Here is a 16,147-nt window from a genome sequence, read left to right on the forward strand (position 1 = left end):
TTCTGGCCAGAGAAAAATTGCATGAGGCGCTCTATACAGACAATATTATTATTATAATTATTATAATTATTATTACTGTTATTACCATTATTATAATTTTTGCTACTGCTTTTCAGGCTGCTTGGGAAAGGTTGCTGGTTTTCTGGACACAATCACTGTGTGATATTTATCCTGTGTCCCAAGGGAGACAGGCCAGCCCAGTCCGGCACACGCGATGAGCACAGAGCGCACCGCTTGCCACACTAACGATGGCCACACTCTCCAGTTGATCTTATTAAATTGCCTGTGTCAAGTAAGTACTGTTTCAACCTCCAAGCACGCATGACCTTCCAGACTGTCACGCCACTTTTGGGGAGACCGGGGTCTGTTGCACCCGCTCCCTCTCCCACCTCCTGGCGGATCTACCCGTGCTTTCGCGCTTGGGCGTTCGCCGGGGGAAGAGGTGCTAGGGCCGGTGCTAGAGGGCTGCGGCGCATGCGCGGGAAACCACTGTCTCGGATCCGCGCATGCGCCGTAGATCGGGCCTCCGCGCTGGGAAGGGCTTGCCTTCCAAGCCTCGTTCTGGATCCGCCGGCGCTCGGAGACGAAACGGCTTGCGTTCCAGGCCTCGCGAGTGCCGGCGGCCCATAAGAGGAACCGCGAGCAGTAGCAATTCGCGTCTCAACGCGGTTGCTACGGTCGTGTTGCTCGCTTCTGCTTCTTATGGTTCTTGTTCCCTGTGCCTGGTCTTGCTTCAGCTCCAGCCTTCTCTTTGGTCTCCCTGCCTTGCTGGTCCCCAGCCTGCCTGGTTCCCAGTCTCCTGTTACCTGCTTGGGTTCTCCTTGGCTCCTGTCTGTTCCACGAGCCTCCCTGGGGTCCAGTTCCCAGTCCCCTTCTTTTCCCTGGGGACCCCTGCTCCTTGTCCTGGGTTCTCCCTGGGTCTTTCTGAGCTTAGCCTCTCCTCCAGCTTTCCTGGGGCCCTCGTTCACTGTCCTTGGATTTACCTTAGGGATCCCAACTCGTGGTGGTCTCCCCTCCCAATCTGGTTCCCTCTTCCTGTCTGGACCTGCCTGGTGCCTCATCCTTTGGACCAACTCTACCTCGAGCAGATCAGTCATTCCAGACCAGTTACGTGAAGCTGCTTGAACTTGTCTCCCTGTGGACTGGGGGCCTTACCTTGTATTCATCTGAGAGGTTCCTGGACTATCTTGCTTCATCACCGGATCATGTACCTTTGGAATAGACTCTTTTGGACTTCACCCGTATCCAGTAACTTTCCATCAGATTGTGGCCTCTCCTGCCTGTGCTTGCACAGTCCCTTCGTCACGTTAATCAGGAGAGTGCTTTCCGTGACGCTGGGAGTTGGTCCATTCACCACCCTGTGTCATTAGGGTGGTGGAGAGGCTGGTTCCCCGAGTCACATGCTCGTCATTTCACTGGATGCAGCCTGGCGGTCCCAACTAGATCCACTGTCAAGAAAACAGGTACACAGTTCTCACGCACTTCTCTGCTTGACACAGACAGGTTGCATCACCTGCCAAGCTCTACTGTCCAAGACGCCATCATACTTAGCTGAAACGATCACCTTCTTCAGATGTCAACGCAACGCCAGGGGCCAAGATATCCCCAGACTGGAATGCACAACTACCAGAAAACCGGCATTCTCCTGCTCTGCTCCCACACTCTGGAATAACCTTCCTGCTAAGATCAGACTGGCTCCCTCTCTCCTCTCTCCTGAAAGATCTGAGAGCCCTGCTCGTCAAGGAACACTTCACCGAGAAATGAGGTCAATCCACTGACAGGAAGACCCTCCCTCCAGCACTATAGCTCCCTCCCTCTATTGTACAGCACTTCTCTACGTTCTAGCTCGGTTCACTCTGTGTGAAGCACCTACATGCAGACACACACAGAAGTCCATTTGTAAGCCAGGAGGTTTCACATGAAATTTTGTGGGGAAATTAAGGTTACCAGGCTACTTAACTAAATGCTTACCTTTTGGTAAATGAGGGAGAATTGTTTGTAGTCACATTTGTGTGCAGTTTGTGAATTCACGCTACTAAAATCATTTGTAACACTAATACTGACACAGAACACCATTAAACAAATATTAACACGCAGCACGGGACAGACAACCAATCAGCTCCCTCCAACATCGGGTACGCACATATAGTGACAGCCCACATTTTAGTGGACGTTGCAGGCTCCCGCAGCCTAAAGCCCCCTCCCGACCTTCCCCACACCCAAGTGGGCATCTTCACCATACTCGCCGCCCGTCCCCATGCCATCTCGCTCACCTCCATACCACCTGCTTTCTTCCATTTAGCCGGCATAGACAGCAAAAAGAGACTCACTCTGAATCCCCTACCATGCATCCTTGGCAGCCATATTTGGTTGTGAAAACCGTCCCTGTGTGTGCCTCTTCAGAATGCTTTTCCTTTTTTGGAGGAAACATATTAGCACCCTGCTGAGCATGCCAGGGTGCTAACAGTGTTTTTTGGTGGGCTTGGCTGCTGACGGCCGAGCCTGCCGGCCAATGCAGTTATTGACACAACAAAGAAACTTCTTTTTTGAAAGTCAAGTTTTTTTAAAATTTTGAATTAAAATTAAAACAACCATTTTTTTTAGCAGCATAGAATTTAGATTTTCCAAAATGTTCCAAAATTATAACTTGATACTTAAAAAGTTTTAGAGATTCCACTCTCCGGGAGGACCTCTATAAATGTCACGACTGCAAGAACATGAGGATTTTTTGGACCAGGCATCAGGGTAGGTCACCAAGTTTTCACTTCTGCGAGTGCAAAGTCAGAGAATAGTGGGCAAAAATGTTTAGACCGCCGCTCTTTCAGCACTGGGCAGAGAACCATCAGGTGAAATAGTGACTTTCGCAGGGTAGCGGCAATGTCAACACGATTTTTCCACAGACTGGCCTCTGATTGCTCTTATCTCTTTCGTGGGGTGTAGGTTCAAATTAGTCTTCAGAAAGTGGTCTCACAAGGAGTATTGCGGGTACAGGCACCTAAGGGTAAGTCCGTGACTGATTTATAGCTTCTCGCTTGATCCTGAGTTTGGATCCAGTCGTGAAGTTTTAATAGTGCCTGATTGGTGAGGGTCAGCAGGTAAAAGGGTTGGCAATCCTACCTTATTGGGAGGATAGCCAAGGGGCATCGTGCTCGCCTTGGAAGCAAGTGAACACGGAGAAACACAGGTTCGATCCCCAGGTCCACCTTTAAAAACCTCTGGGTATTAAGCGCGTTATAAATAACGAATTGCAATGTTTATGCATACAGGTATGGGGAAAGAGAAGTCGATGACGACATGGAACGTAAAAGAAGACAGAGAGCACACGATCTTCAGTATTTGGAAAGGGAAGTAAGAAATCCCAATCCACAGGTAGCATAGGAAGACATAGAGGATTTTTTTCCCGAATCCGAATCGTTACCAGGCACGTCTAGAGTAAATCTAGAAGACGAGTTTGACTCGCAGAGTATTGGCAGAACGATCGACAAAGTAAACCACGAAATGCAAGCCCATAAAGAACCACACAGGAAGGGAAAAAATGATCTCGAGAGCACTCAGTTGTATAACACGGTGGAAGCCTCCTGTAGTGCAAGACATAAGGAGCTTTCTCTAGACAGACTAACATTAAATAGAGATGATGATGAGAGAAGTCGCACGAGTTGGGCACAGGAAGTATCAGATGAAGAAAGGGAAACCTTCCCGAGGGAAGAGAGAAGTGATATATGTGATCCAGAAGAATATTCGTCTATGGATAAGGGAGTATGATGGTCAGATTTAAGAATACCTATGTCTAAGGCACCAGAGCCACTGACACAGTCAGATCACATGAGGGGCAACCCCACGGTAAGGGGGGAGTCCCCCGCCTTATGTAAGCAGGCTAAGATCGTTGCCAGGTAGACGGCGATGTGGTAATATTACCCCGGCGGTAGACAGACAAATGATGAGAGATGAGAATGAGTTTGGAGCGTCACAGTTGCCCTTGTTAGAAAAGGGAGGGGCCAGGCATCAGTATATACCGTGGCCCCAGATGGACAGGGATCATTTAAAATGTAAACTCCTGAGTTTAACTTCTGGTGCTGGAAAATGGATACATGATTTTGAAAAAATTACAGGAGGGAATACATTAGCTATAAGGGATATTTAAGGTCTTCTGATCACCATACTTGGTGAGAGAGCTGATGACGGATGGACACGGGCAGGTTACCCTGGTGTGACTACAGTCAACACCGCGCATGATGGAGCGCCATTTAATAATTGTAGAGCAGCAATTTGGAAAGCGCTTTGAGTGCTATATCCGGACACGTCCGATATGGGAATTATGATGACAAGAAAGATGAAGGAGGGAGAGGATTCATTGCTTTACATTCAGAATTTTCAAGACGCATGGGAGATTGAAACTCGCGAGGATTGGGGGAAATCTATACCTGTGTTTTATCATATATTATGCCAAGGGCTGCCAGAGCAAGTGCAGAAGCAGCTCAAGAAATTAGTGGTTATAGAAGCCAAACATTGGTTGGAAATCCAGTTAACCATTGCACATTACTGCAGATGCCTGCAGGAAAAGAATCGCAAAAAAGACGATACGCAAAAAGGTGAGGAAGAAAAATTGGCTAAAAAGAAACTGTCCAAGTACGAAATTGAAGGGGCAATCTTAACTAGCATAGTCAGATCAAATTTGCAGCAGGCAGTGAACATGCCGCAGATAAATAACCAATGACAGTTAGATCAGACAAATAATGGATATGCTCCACGAGGAAGGGGTTGGCAAGGTAATCAAGGGAATTGGCAGAATAATCAGTGAGGTTTTCAGAATATGCAAAACAGTAATCAAAATATGCAATATGGGCAGATGGGGAGACCACCGCCTATATGCTGGACATGTGGAATGACAGGGCACATGGCTCGAATGTGTATAAGCCAAGGGATGGTGCAGAATGATCAGTTTTCTAGACAGGGAATGCCAAATTTACATGCATATTCGCAGCAGAGCGGAAATAGATTTGCGCAGAATCACACAGTGCAGCAGCAAGTTCCAGGAGTGCAGCAAGGCTTGCAATCACAGAAAGTGACAGGTAACCAACCGCAAGGACAATCGCAGCAATCTCCTATGCAGCTTCAGCAGAGCACAAACACAGAACCGCCAATGACGCGTAGAATAGGAGGTGTCACTGTTGATGGAGGAAATCAATTCACGAGTGATGGAGTGAGACTGTACCCGCAATAGGACAGCTCACTGGGAGACCTGATGTGTTCAGTCCTATCTATAATGCCAAATCCTCATTAGGAACCAAGGATAGACATAAATATAGGTGGCAAAGCTTTCTTGTTCTTAGTGGACACGGGTGCAACGTGCTCGTGTATACGTGAGGGCACATTTTTAATGTCTGGCAATGCGATGAATACTCAGGGCTTTACAGGGGCAACAAGTCGAGTAACTTTCATAGAAGAATTACCAGTCTCCATAGGAGAATGCAATATGAAGGTGCCACTGCTTTATTCGAGGCAAACACCTGTCAACATATTAGGACGAGATTTAATGACAAAAATTAATATGACCATTTCTCATTTCGGTTACAGACAAAGGAATACAATGCTCAACACCGGGAATGCATTATTTAAACGTGTGCAAAATGATCATGGCATTCGCAGGGAAAATAGCGCCTAGAGCAATACCGCTTGAACCCGATGTGTTCCTTTATGGGTTATGTATTCTATTAACATAGCTAACAGGTCTAGTAGGTAGAACCATGAGAATACTAGATGAATTTCTATTTAGGCCTCAGATACCCATGGATGAAGAGGAGGGGCTAATTTTTCCCTTAATCATAGAAACAGCTATAGTCCGAGGAAATATGGCTTTGCTTGATGCAATTGATTATAAGGGTAGACGATGGAGCACAATAATTGCCATTGAGGAAGGCTTCAGAGTGACTGATGTCACGGATGAGGAATTGTTTGGAGATGATGATTTTGTGATATTTGAAATATGCATTACTTATTGGGTAAAGGCGATCAAGAGAGAAGTTCCGCAGAGAATGATGCTAGCAAAGAAGAGTTGTGAATATTTTGATGAAGATATGGTGAAAGTGCCAGTTTCATATTGGACCACTGGCCCCTATGATGAAGGCTTACTGAAAGGAGTTGGGGAAGTGAAGATTAAATTGAAACCAGGAGCAATTTTACCTCGAGCACGACAATATCCCATGTCTTGAGAGGTAGATGAAGGCATTTTTAAGACGATTTCCGCCATTATGGACCAAGGTATCTTAGTGATGTCAGAGTCACCATGTAATACGTCAGTTTATCCTATCAAGAAATCTAAGGGGGGTTCTAGGAGACTAATACAAGATTTGAGACCAATAAAACAAATTGTAGCTTAGTTCCGTTTAGTCCTGAACCTGTCTACAATTCTATGTAATATACCTGTTGATGCACGATATTTCATGGTGATTGACTTGAAAAATGCATTTTTCTCAATCCCATTGCACAAAGACTCACAAGATTTGACATTGTTTACCTTTAGATAAGTGCGATTTAAAAGCACAAGGCTGCCCCAGGGGTACTGTGAGTCTCCATCAATTTTCAACAGAGTCTTCCAGATTGCTGCAATACGTAGATAAAATTTTAGTTTGCAGCACCACAGAGGAAGAGTGCAACGCGAATCTGTTCAGCTGATGATTATACTTGCTGACAAAGGATATAAGGTTGACAAAGAAAAGTTACAACATTGTCAACAAGAAGTGTTGTATATAGGCCAATTAATTTCACATGAGGGAAAGAAGGTCACCACTGAAAGAGCTGAGGCCATTTTAAAAACAGCCAAGCCACACACGATAAAACAGATGCAGAGTTTTCAGGAACTATGTAATTATGTCAGAGCATGGGTCTTTGACTACAGCTTGTATACACGGCTTCTCTTACAGGTCTTGAAGAAAGTACAGGCAATGCAAGAAAAAATTGTGTGGACTCAGGCAATGGAAGAAGGGTTTGATGAATTGAAAAAGCAATATGCACAGTTCTAGGGATCCCCAATTATGCAGAGGAATTATTTGTATTCTTGCATAAAGATGGTACGTTTATGACAGCAGTACTCACACAGAGAACCACATTGGGGCAAAAGCCCCTTGCACATTACAGTGGAATTTTGGACCTAGTAATGAGAGTTCACTTTCCATGCGAACAAAGTTTGGCAGCCGCTGCGTTCGCCATTGAAAAGGCTACAAGCATAGTGGTGGGATGTCCCATGACGTTATTTGTTGAACACACACTCTTTGCTATTTTGGAAAAACCGAAAGGCACGTTGACTTCTCAAAGGGCTTCTGCCTATGAGGTAGTCATATCAAATCCAGCGATTAAAATAGTTTGATGTAAAATAGTGAACCCAGCTATGTTTATAGCTGAGCAAATCACAGAAGGAGAACCTATACACGATTGCAAAAATTATGAAGAGTTCGGCGATGAGCTCCCTAGAGTAAAGGAGAATGCACTTGCAGGGGAAGAAATTGTTTTAATTGATGGGTCTTCGGGAATCAATCAAAATGATGGGCAAAGATATACAGGTGCCGTGGTAGTGAAGCATCTGGAAAATGGAGAATTTCGAGTGCTCGTTAGTACTCGATTGCCATCTCATTATTCAGTGCAAGCTGCAGAATTATTGGCATTGATACTCGCGATTGAGAATCATGCAGACCAAGAAGTAACAGTATACAGCGACTCCGCCTATGTGATGTCGACAGTGCACTCAGGATTAGCATGCTGGAAAAGGAGGGGCTACCTCCAAGCGGGCGGCATGCCGGTGCAACACACAGCCTTATTGTACAGGCTTATTAAGGCACTACAACTCCCAGTGGGCATAGCAGTCATTAAATGCGCAGCTCACACGAAAGGGACAGATTTTATCTCGCCCGGATATCAAGCAGCAGACGCTGAAGCCAAGCGCATAGCAAACACAGATACAGGGATGGTGAATATTGAAACCATGGATGTGAATGAAAGGATGAATGTGATGATGATTGTAAGTGAGGTATATAATCGTATGCCTAAAAAACAGATAGTGGAGCTCCAAGGGGAGGCACCGCAAGATGAAAAGAATTTGTGCAAGCGAAGAGGGTGTTCTTTAAACCGCTTTGAAGCATTGTGGTGACAAGACAGCACTCGTAAACCAGTGATGCCTGTAGCCTTATTAAGGGTGGCGCTAGAACAGCTACACTACCCAGCACATACAACTAGGGAGAATCTTGCTGTAACTATTGCTGAGGATTGGTTCGTACCAAACCTGATGGAGCATGTTGCATTTTTTATGGTAAATTATATTTTTTGCCAATAATTCACGGCTGGGCATACACTGCACATAGTGAGGGGAGTCATCCCAAGGCCCAATGGCCCTTTCCAGACTATGTCGACATGATACAAGTATGCAATGGATACAGATAACTGCTTGTTGTAGTGTGTCCTTTTTCTAGATGGATAGAGGCAGGTCCATGCACACACCCAGACTCCACCTGTGCAGCAAAATGTTTAGTGCGAGAAGTGTTTTCTAGATGGGGAGTGTGCAAGGTAATGAGATCAGATAATGGACCTCACTTTGTTAATACAGTTTTCGAGCAGATCAGCTCGTTGCTTGGTATAAAGCACAGGTTTTCTTCAGCTTATCATCCGCAAGGAAATGGATTCTGTGAAAAGCTCAACGGCCTGTTAAAAGAAAGAATAGCCAAGTTGAAGCTTACTCTGAAGAAAGGGTGGTTGCATTGCCTACCACTGGCATTGTATGCATTGCGGAACCAACTAGGTTCTGACCACCATCTTATGCTGCGGGAAAGCAAATGAGAACACTCTTAATGCCTCCATCCCGAGTTAGAACTGATGCCCAGCCAACGTCAGAAGTTTTAGGACTGGAATTACAAAACTATTTGAACTGTATGACTTCCAGTTTTTCTGTAATTTCAGGACAGTTGCAGAGACGAGGGTGTAGGGCTACACAGAACACAGAAGGAGATGCTTCAACAACGCAACCTCCAGAATTTTAGCTTCCCAAATTATACCCCGTAGATGTGGTCCTAGTTCGTAACCATACAAGGAAAAGATGGGACAAGCCCAGGTTCAACGGTCCCTTTATCGTTGAGGACGTAACGCCATCTGCTGTCAAATTGCAGGGTAGGCGCGCTTGGATCTTTTTGGGAGATATGAAAATCTACTCTGGAGAAACCCCTCTGCCTACAACCCTCCGCAAAGAAGCTACAAGCATCAGGGAAGATCCACAGCACGTGCAGAGGAGATCGATGACGAAGAAGAAGTACGCATAACCTGACAAGTGGAAAGCGTGAAGAACCCTTTAGTGGACTGTGGCTTGATTTTGGACACTCCCTTTTGAACTACAAATAAAAGGGTAAAAGGACACATTCAAACATTATGTGCATCTTAGTTGTAGAGTAAAGGAAGATGTTCATGCTTATTGAATTTGGACTGAGGCATACTTAAGCCTTGATAAGAATAAGGATATGTTAGATTCTGATTGTAAAGACCGGTAGGGGGTGTCTGTACTTCCGCTCTCTATATGGTAGAGGAGAGGCACAGAGGACCCCAGCCAATATTCTCTATTATTGGTACGTGGTCGAGCAATCAAGGCCTAGCTTCTCAGGAGGTGATGCAGGCTCGTTCTTAAGTACAGTGTAGTCCCCGAACCCCCACAAAGGAATGTCCACACACTGTATTACTGAAAACACAGTCTTTATATAATTAATATTCAAAGGTATGTACACTATCACAATAACGCACTTTGTACTTGGAAGTCAATAATGATAACTATATACACGTCTAGAGTGGTACCACTAATGTTATCAAACCTCATTAAAGTGCATCAACTGTACAGTTAAAATGCCACACAGATCAATAACGAGTAAACCAGCAATAGAGATAGGAAGGAACGTAAGATGGTTGAAACAATAGGCAGAATGCTGACCCCTACCACTAGGCACAGTTCTGTGTGGAGATCCCCCCACCTGGGCAACCTGTAAATAAAGATATATAGCACAAGCCCAGTCCAAATGTTCAATAGTCTTACTTCTTCCTGTTAAGGTTTTACCCCCCCAATGTACCTGGTGGAGTAGAGTTCACCGATGATGCACTGACCGATCCTTCTTGAGTGCCTCCCTTTCAGGCGGGAGCCACAGATCGTCATGGGGTGTCGGGGAACTTGGCATTCGGTGTCAGGGAATCGACGGCCCTTCTTGAGTGCCCTCCCTTTAAGGCAGGAGTCACGGGTCGTCGAACGTCCAACGGTGAACAGGGTGAACTATGGCAGGGAAGTGGCCGCTTCGTTCCTAGCGGTGCTCGTCGACGACAGAGCGTTGTCGTCCTGCAAGGAAGAGGCGTGCGGGGCACCTTGATGACAATAGTTCTGGACCGCAAAGAGATGATGAAGAACTGTGGCCCAGCAAGGGCGTCAAGTCGTCGGCGTCTCTGCGGTCTGTAGGTGGCGGGAAACCCACCGGTGGATGCTCCTCGGCGCGTCGACGGTCGGGCCTTCTCCAGCGGGAGACAAGCGGATGCCGATGCAGACGACAACGTCCGATGATCAACGGACGTTCTTAGGCAAACGGGAGCACAGCAGCTCCGGTCGGCGACGGCGGTCGTCGACAGTGGCGGACAACAGTCCGAGTGCTTCTCCTTGGAGTTCCGCAGCAGTCCCTGTATTGGGTCGGCAGCCTGTCGTAGGTCTGTCTACCAGGGAGCGTTGGCAAAGATCAGCTGTGCACGATGGTCCCTCGTAGCTCGGGAAGAGGGCGCCTTACCAGGTCCTCTCTGGGTCAGTCCTTGGAGGCACAGCAGCTTTCAGATTGTGAAGGAGAGCAGCAGCAATCCTTCTCGTCCAGCAGGGCTTGAAGGTCAAGCGTCAGTCAATCCAGTTACACGTCGTAGTGGACTTCAGCTTCTGAACACGATTCCTAGCAGTGAGAGGTCCCCAGATAGACTGTTGATCTCCCATTCATTCCGCTGGGTCACACTTAAGCATCCAATCACGACTACGGGCATTCATGCAGGCAGGCAGCCAATCAGGCACACGAGGTATTCAGGCCATTCACTTCTCTCCAGACACTCACAACAAGTTATGTGTATTGGGACAAGTACCAAGCCATTCAACACTCCAAGCTGCATTCATACCGGTTTCGGGCAGGGTTGTCTCGGTCATTGTGTCAACCACCAGATACTAGACACCCACAACACAGAATGCATATTCGTCACACACTCTATTCACCCAGGTCCCACCCACAGGAGGTACCCACAACATACATCACCGGGAAGGCTCCAGCTAGTCTGACTGGGCCTTCACAACAACACCATATATGGCACTTCGATCCAACAGCCAGTCAGGGGGAAGGGACAGAGTCAGGGCTTCCCAGGACTTTGGGAAAACAAGGTAATGGGTAATAGAAAGCAAGAGGCCACCGGGGCCATCTTGTTTTCCATCAGGAATCAACTGATCCCAATGGCAGGGCCGGGGTATCCCAAAATGGAGGATACTCCGCGCACCTGTCAAATTCAGCCTGGAGCTGCCACCAGCCCATACCATGCTGTGTGGGCCACCCACAGGTGCCCAGTAACATACACTAGCGGCACAGGGTTGTACCTCCACCCATGGGTGCCATAAGGGTATCCCACAGGTCCGTTCACCAAACCAAAAGAAAGAGATCTGCACTGCCAGGAGTCGCACATGAACTCCTGCGTGGAAAACACGACAGAACACACGATAAAAAGCAGTAAAGGACAAGGATACGGAGGCCCTGTCCCTCCGATGCATTTCCAGCATCACACTGATCGTGGACACAGCAATTGGAAGAGGGTACAATTCCCCAATTCCTCCTACACAGAGTTCTTGTTTGGTTCTACTCATGGTGTTACCCAGTGATGACCTTTCTAGGCACATACTTACGTATTTTGAGTTGGTATTATGCTCTACTCACTGGTGGGTAGAAACGGCTGCATTCCATCTTTTATTCAAGATCCTGACAATGAAAAGCCCATAAGAAGATTGCTCATAATCATCACTGAAGAATTTTTGAAGTTGCCTGAGTACAGTGAAGAAAAGACAAATGCCCTTATCAGCCGGCACAGCACATAGACTGGTCAGTGTGGTGTTCTTGCGTCTAATTGAAGAATACCTGCATCTTGTTGGAAGACACACGGATGTGGTAACTTTTCTGAGAGATCCAAGAAACATTGCAAATTTGAATGTAATCCTGGAAGGAATAATAATCCAGGTGAGCATCTATTCGAAAGAAATCACAGAGCGGTGTAGAAACTTTCCTCCAAGGGACAGATCGAGGAAGTGAATAAAAGACAAAACGTTTTGTTCATGCTGACAGGGAAGCAACATGTCATCTGGACTGAAGCAGATTCGAGGATCGATTGGGAACTGATAAATAAAGCAGATCTTGTAGTTGCTTGCAGAGGACATTTTTCTTCACGATAAAGGAACATTTGCATCCGGACTGGTGAAAAAATTGGTTCCAGAAAGAAAGATAAAGTCATTTCTTAACATCCAGAAAGCAATCTACAAATGCAGAGCCGTTAAAGTTTGTTTTTCCTTCCTTAGCATCAAATGATCGAGATGGGAAACTTTAACAGCAACATTGTGTTGCCCCATGAGAACAGATGCACATTGTCCAAGAAGTAGATGCTGCAAGCTCACGTACCACTGCATCATCTACACATGCATTATATTCATACTCATATTGCTTTCACTGACAGTAAGAACTGCATTCTATATAGGAGCACATGGGGCCAAGACACCTGTATATGTTTCTGAGCAGAAGGAAAAAGTGAGCGTGGCAACTACAAAGCAGCCTAGACCCTACATAGTTATTCCTGTCCCAAGAAAAGATGGGAAGATACCTGAGCTTGAAATGGATGTTGTTTGTAATCAATCACACACACAGCACTTGTTTCAGAAACTGCTTTTAAACGCCGGATTCAGGGTCGGTGTATCAGGCAAAGTAAGGGGTTAATAAAGGTTGGGCCTACACAGACAATATATACAGACACACCTAGTCCAGTGACAAAAGGCCCAATCATGAGTCCCAACGGAAGGTTACGCACAGAGATTATTGCAGAATGTTTATGTATGTTTTTAGCTGTTGCTAGAAAAAGACAGATGGATAAAGAAAGACTTGCTGAACTTTCATCTATGCAGGGCACCCGGATGGATGGTCCTGCAAACAAACCGGCCAGCAGTAGTAATGTGGATACGTTTAGAAATGTAGTGATAGAAAACTACATAAATTGTTTGAAAACCAAAGAAGCACCCAAGAAGATAATTATGAACTGAATGATTATCTGGAGAGAACAGCACACTTGGGAAATAACGTATGGTACCAACACATCAAAGAAGTTGGAAGAAGGACATCAGATGAAGAATGCTTTGTATGTGCACTTCTGCCATACAGCATGGGGAAGTCGAAGCTCTTCATAGCTATTGAAATAAATGTCCTAACTGCACACTGCATAGTGCACCTAGCTTTCTGTAGTAAGAGAGGCCAGTTCATGGGTCGAACAGCCTCTCTCAAATGGGCAACTGAAGGAAAAGATCCAAATAAAGATGACTATGTTCAAGAAATAAAGACAAGAAACAATGACAAGACAACGAATATTGTGATCAGATACGAGAACCCTGGAGTAAAAGGAACTGGAATAAGAAGAGAACTAAATAAAAAGTTCCAGAACACTCTACAGAAGATATCCGTAGATGGAAACAGAGAGGCCGGATGCAGATTTGGGGAACTGTCCTACCACCAGATGTCTGGGAAGAAGGAGTAGTAATCTGCAGAGACTGGGTAATAGTGGGTCACTACCAACCAACAATCGAGAATGCACAAATGTTGTGTAAGCCATTGTGGCCAAAACTTGCTAAACTGCTGACATGGGTCGAAGACAGAGAAGGACCCCTGCAGATAGTACCGTTGGAGAGTTCTAAATGATGCTTCAGGAACAATGGTACAAAATAATGGGGGAGAATCAGAACTGTGGGCGAATCTTCGATGCACCAGGAATTAATATCGGGACAGCAGTAATCATGCATCATTATTGGGCTTGTGGATTGAAGGCCTACATCAGACTGCCTAAAGATTGGGGAGGAATCTGCACATTGGTGAATTTCCAGGTTCCTGCTTTGGTGATTCCTAAAGGTGACCTGAACATTAATAGATTCCCAAAAGCAGAGGCTCATCTGAGGAAGAAGAGATCTGTGGAGCTGATACATCGAATAAAGAGAGAGAACTATTTCTATGCCAAATCAATAGAAGCCTTTGATGCTTTTCCATAGGAACACAGACTGTTCAGCCAGACTTCTTCAGTGTTCACTTTGATCTTTATGCCAAGGACCCAAGTTGGAGCAAATACCAAGTCCAGGTTGGAGCAAATATCAAGTGGCTTCAGATCACCCAATGGGAATTGCTACAGACGATTAATACTGCCATAAAAGGATTCAATGCAATCAGAGAAGATCTGAGAGCTGTAAGATTGATGACACTCCAGAACAGATACGTCCTGGACATGATCACAGCTATGGATGGAGGTGTTTGTGCCAAAATCGGAGGATCATGTTGCACATTTATACCTTCTCATGATGACGAGAATGGAACCTTGACAGAGGCCATAGACATGCTGACGAAGCTCCGTGGCCAGATGATAGAAGAGGTTGAAGACATTTCTGATGACAGCTGGTTTGAATCCCTCGTCTCATGGTTCCACAATGGATGGCAGATATGTTGAAATTTCTTGGAGATTTGTTATTATTAGTGATGCTTGGATTCTGTGTGATCAAGATAATAAACTCACAATGTAAGAAGACAGCAAGGAAAGCCATAGGAATGAAGATCATGATTGATGTTGAACCAGGATGGAAGCCTAAAGATCTGACTGATGAAGAAATCAGAGACTTTGTGAAGGCCAGTATGCATGCACCTGAGGGCACAACATTCCTGTATTCAAAGGACCATAAGAAATATGTGGGAAGATGGATCTATTGCAGTCCAAGTGGACAGTGCATGCTCATGGCATGGAACAAGGATGAGCATGTGAAATCAGCTGGATGCTTGAAGGGAGTCATAGAAATATGGATCTCTAAGAAGCATTACTTCAGACCAGGATGTCTAGCTATAGAAGATGATGTGGGAGTGGTTGATAAAACACCCAAAGGCGGAGTGTAGAGGAGGAGCCAAGTACCCCCACTCCAACTACCCCGCCTACATTACCTGAAATGTACGAACCAAAGTATGTGACGTATACTGAACAGTTGATATTGATATTGATATTTTATTTCTATTGCACTTGTACACATGTTTTTCAGAGCACAACAAGGCAAGGGAGGGGAACAGGGGCGAACAAAACAGTGATCTTACTAGGCCCAGTGAGAACGCGCAAGAGCATGGGAGAGGGGGAGAGGAAAAGTACATGGAAGGGCGAGAAGTGGAAAGTGCGAAGCAGAGGAGAAACAGCTAAATAACAATAAATAAATAATAAAGGCAACAAACAGTGGTAGTGCAGCCAGCAATTTGCAAGTGCTTGGTTTAAGGCAGCAGACAGGGTAGGTCTGATAAGTGCAGGAAGAAAAAGGGGGGGCTTTATGGGTACAGATACAGACCCCAGTGCAAGGGGTGGCCCAGAGGCAGTGCAATAGGGTGGCAGGGTGAGCAGGTACCTGGGCCTGGAGGACAGAGGTGGCCAGGTGCACGGTGCAAAGAGAGACCAGATCAGCAGGGGAGAGAGGGAGTGAAGGCAGAAGAAAAGAGGAAGGTCTTGAAGTGCTTTCGGAACCAGAGATGGTTCTCCTCAAGTTTTAGAGTGGCAGGGAGGCTGTTCCAGAGGGAGGCCCCAGCCGAAGACAGAGCTCTACCCTCAGCTCGTTTCTTTGAAAAACGACTGACCCTGAGGGAGTTGGAGGTAGAGGAGCAAAGAGCTCGAGAGGGGAGGTATTTGCAGAGGGATAGCTGAAGGTATTTTGGACCCAGGCCTCAGAAAGTTAAACCAGCAAAAAGAAGAGTGTGTACTTTGTGCAGTACCCATAAGAATACCTATACCTAAGAGAATATGGGAGGTAAAGTACCCATTGAGGAAACCATACTTGCATCCAAGACAATATGATGGCCATTTGAAC

Source organism: Ambystoma mexicanum, chromosome 1q (assembly GCF_040938575.1).
Source record: "Ambystoma mexicanum isolate Mex_15411 chromosome 1q, UKY_AmexF1_1, whole genome shotgun sequence".
Classification (NCBI taxonomy): domain Eukaryota; kingdom Metazoa; phylum Chordata; class Amphibia; order Caudata; family Ambystomatidae; genus Ambystoma; species Ambystoma mexicanum.